The sequence below is a fragment of the Rhinopithecus roxellana genome, chromosome 13 (assembly GCF_007565055.1).
Source record: "Rhinopithecus roxellana isolate Shanxi Qingling chromosome 13, ASM756505v1, whole genome shotgun sequence".
Taxonomy (NCBI): Eukaryota; Metazoa; Chordata; class Mammalia; order Primates; family Cercopithecidae; genus Rhinopithecus; species Rhinopithecus roxellana.
Genome location: NC_044561.1, coordinates 2,804,944 through 2,809,437, shown reverse-complemented (window position 1 = coordinate 2,809,437; position 4,494 = coordinate 2,804,944).

Here is a 4,494-nt window from a genome sequence, read left to right as displayed (position 1 = left end):
ATCGCTCTGTTGCCAGGCTGGAGTGCAGTGATCTCAGCTCACTGCAATCTCCAACTCCCTGGTTCAAGCGATTCTCTTGCCTCAGCCTCCTGAGTAGCTGGGATTACAGGCACGCGCCACCATGCCCAGCTAATTTCTGTATTTTTAGTAGAGATGAGGTTCCACCATGTTGGCGAGGATGGTCTCAATCTCCTGACCTCGTGATCCACCCACCTTGGCCTCCCAAAGTGCTGGGATTACAGGCGGAAGCCACCACGCCCGGTCGGAGCTTGTATTTTTGAAGGGGATAAGAAACAGAGGGGAGGTGACGAGACCAAGTGCAGAGGAAACCCAGCCCCTTCTTTTGTCCCAGGTCAAAGTCTCCCTGGTCCCTCCCCTCCTTCCTTTTCAGAATCTTTTGCTGTCTAGTCGTGGATACCCCCTGCTCAAGGGTTCTGTGGCCTCCAAAACACTTGCAGGCCTCTTTGACCTCACAACAACCTCCTCCCACCCAATGCCCCACTCCTCCGGCTGAGCACCTCTGGCTGCCCCTCTTTGGCTTGGGGCTGAGAATGTGCCCCCGCCTCCAACCCAAGCTAGCTTCCCATAAGTGATCCTGCCATGCTCATGCTCCCAGGACCTCAGGCTGGCAGCCCCAGAGACTCTCAATTCCCCCCTCTCTCTCAATCTGCTAAGGACAGACCTTCTGGCCGAGTGCTGTGGCTCCTGCCTGTAATCCCAGCACTTTGGGAGGCCAAGGTGGGCGGATCACAAGTTCAGGAGTTCAAGACCAGCTTGGACAGCATGGTGAAAACCCGTCTCTACTAAAAATACAAAAATTAGGCTGGGCGTGGTGGCTCACGCCTGTAATCCCAGCACTTTGGGAGGCCAAGGCGGACAGATCACGAGGTCAGGAGATCGAGACCACAGTAAAACCCAGTCTCTACTAAAAATACAAAAAAAAAAAATTAGCCGGGCACGGTGGCGGGAGCCTGTAGTCCCAGCTACTCAGGAGGCTGAGGCAGGAGAATGCCGTGAACCCGGGAGGCGGAGCTTTCAGTGAGCCGAAATCGAGCCACTGCACTCCAGCCTGGGCGACAGAGCGAGACTCCGTCTAAAAAAAAAAAAAGAACAGATCTTATTCTGAAGCAGTTCAGTCATCCTGGCCTCCCGGACACCTCGTGCCTGGGTTGTGACCTCAGCTTCCTAAGCCTTCTTCCCGCCAGCTTTCTCTGTTCTCCAATCTCCCTGCCCACTGTCGCCAGATTCACATTCTCCAAGTTAACTTCCATTGTGCCCCTCCCCCAGTAGAGGCTCCTCAAGGTCCAGGTGCTGCCCGATGGAAGTCAGGCGAGTGGGCCCAGAAGGGGTCAGGCTAAGGGTGCATAACAGCTTCTGTGCAGACAATTCTCCCCATTTTACAGATTAGGAAATCAGGGCTCAAGAAGGCCGAGAGCTTGCAGCTAGGGAGTGGGAGAATTTTCTGGATGCAAGCCTGCTTCTGCAGGATCAGACTTCTCCAACCTTAGCCACTGTGACTTGTCTCCCTCCCACTCCCTGTTTGAACCTCTCTGAGTATCTCATGCTAGTTCCTACCTCTTCTGGCCTTTGCACATGCTGTTGCCTCTGCTGGGAATGACTTTCCCCAGCAAAATCCCACTCATATCTCAAGGCTCAGGCTGAGTACCTTTGAAACACCTTCCTTGATGGTATCAGACACATTCCCGCCCTCCTTTGCCCTTAGTTCACACTAGGCCTCTCACACTGGATTCTAGATTGGGGTGAACCACTTGCCACTCTGAGTCCTTCCCGAGTAGGCCATGAGTCCCTGGAAGCTAAGATTCACACTTCATGTTTGAAACAAGGAGTTATCGTAACAGAGCGCTTACAAGGTACCTGGGACTATGGAGTCAACGTCAGCAGCGTGGGCTGCGGAGCCGGACATCTTTTCTGTGCCTCAGGGTCCTCATCTATAAAATAGGGATCACATGGCCAGGTGCGGTGGCTCACACCTATAATCCCAGCACTTTGGGAGGCTGAGGTGGGTGGATCACCTGTCAGGGGTTCAAGACCAGCCCGACCAACATGGAGAAACCTCGTCTCTACTAAAAATACAAAATTAGCCGGGCATGGTGGCGCATGCCTGTAATCCCAGCTACCTGGGAGGCTGAGACAGGAAAATCGCTTGAACCCGGGAGGCGGAGGTTGCAGTGAGCCGAGATTGTGCCATTGCACTCCGGTCTGGGCAACAAGAGCGAAACTCCATCTCAAAAAATAAATTAAATTAAAATAAAATAAAATAAGGAGCATAATACACTAACCTCACAGACTTGTTGGGAGCAAAGGGTTGGAAATGGCCTGGCACAGGTGAGCCCTCAATGAACTCAGCCCTTGTGTTGATCTGAGGTCTTGCTGAATTCTGGCAACCCTCAGAAACAGGCATCATCACCCCCACATTACGGAGGAGGAAACTGAGATCTGCCCAAAGCCCCCAGGATGTCAATCCTGTGCTCCCAACCCTCCACGCCTGCACCACCTCCAGCCTAGTACCTGGCACCCTGGTGCCCACACAAGCCCAGTTAGCAAGTGGTTTTTGTGGCATGAATGAAAAGAACTCAGCAGGTGCCTGTTTGCCCCCTCTGGTAGGGGCAAAATTTCCTTGTGATTATTTGGCGTACTTAATAAACTGTATGGTTGATACATTAATGTCACTTCCTTAGAGGCTGTCAGCCACTGCCCACTCCCAAACATTAGCCCTCTGAGTAAGAAGTGCAGGAAGAAGCATGATGGGTAGAAATGTGGCAGAGCAGCAGGGGCGGGAGGGATTCTCAGATTATAGCTTTTTAGACAGCTTGACTTCATGTATGTAAACACCTTCATATCCAAAAAGTAAACCAAAAAAGAGGAGGGGGAGAAGCATTAGCTTATTATTACAATTGATGAAATAGGCTAGGCACAATGGCTTATGCCCGTAAACCCAGCACTTTCAGAGACTGAGGTGGGAGGATTGCTTGAGCTCAGGAGTTCAAGACCAGCCTAGGCAACATAGTGAGACCTCATCTCTACGAAAAAATACAAAAATTAGCCAGGCATGGTGGCGCACACCTGTGGTCCCAGCTACTAGAGAGGCTGAGGCAGGAGGATCCCTTGAGCCTGGGAAGTTGAAGCTGCAGTGAGCCATGATTGCACCACCACAGTCCAGCCTGGGTGACAAAGCAAGATCCTGTCTCCAAAAGAAAAAAAGGAACTATACTTTTCACTGTAAAAGACATATAAAGACCAGCTCCTTATTATTTTCTCTCAGGGCCTCTAGCTGATAACTTCCACTTGCTGTCTGATGTCAGGTTGTCCATCCCAGAAGGTCCTAAGCTCCAGGGAGGCCGGGGGCAGGTTGGACCAGCCTCTCTGCTGCATTCCCCCAGCACCTCATTCAACCAAGTGTGGGTGAACAAAATGGCACTTCACAGGCTGACCAACTGACCACTGACTCCCGGCTGCCACCCAGCCCCAAGACCCGGGCTCTGCTTACCACCTGCCATTCCAGGGCCTACTGGCATTTCCTGGCTTTGGGTAACAGACCTGAAACCTGATGCTTGTAAAGGGGACCCCACCTTTACATGGGCCTCACACAGCAGGAAACTCTCCACCAGGCCATGAGCTGGGGGTCACTGGGTCTTGACGGCCAGCACTGGAAGAGGCCTTGAGCTACGTCCAGGATTTCAAAACACCCAAGGGGAACCTTCCAGGGCCTTCCACCCGCTTCCCTGGCAGACCTATTAGCCTATTAGCTTCGCTCTTGCCTCTGGATTGAGACTGTGGCAATAATGGCTCTTGGCTTAACGAAAGGAAGTGAACTGTGTTGGGTAAATGCAGACTGACAGATTCTTTTCCAAGCTGGTGAGACCAAGGCAGGCGAGGCTGTGCGCTGCCCTTTTATCAAGGCTTAGCTGAAGGACCTTGCCCAGGGTCACTATCGGAGCTCGCTCCAGCACCCTCCCTCATGGAGCCCCAGGGTCAGCGGTGGAGAGGGTCACAGCACCTCCACAACCCCCACAGCGAGATGGCCTGGACTCAAGTCTTGCCTCTGCCACTAGAGCTGTGACTGTGGGCAAGATATTTTACAGCAGGACCAGTTTCTTGTCCGAAGGTAGAGCTATTAACAGGACCTAACTCAGAATTCTTGTGTGGATAAAATCATGTGTGAAGAGCTTTTAGGGCCTTGCTTCTCAAAGAGGGGTCCCGGGCCATCAGCACAGCTGGAGTGTGCAGGGAGAAGCTCTCAGCCCCACCCCACCCTCTTTACAAGACCCCCGCGTGGCGTCTGTGTGCACTCATGTTTTCAAAGCCCCCTGGACATCCCAACCACAGCCCAAGTGTTGTGAAAGTGGCCCCAGTCACACCTGCCTCCAGGGCGAGGGCTTGTTCCTCACTGACTGTGCTGATCCCAGCAAGACCCACTTCTGGTTCTGCGGGGAGAGTCCCAAGGGCACAGAGGTGGACAAAGGGCTGCCTCCG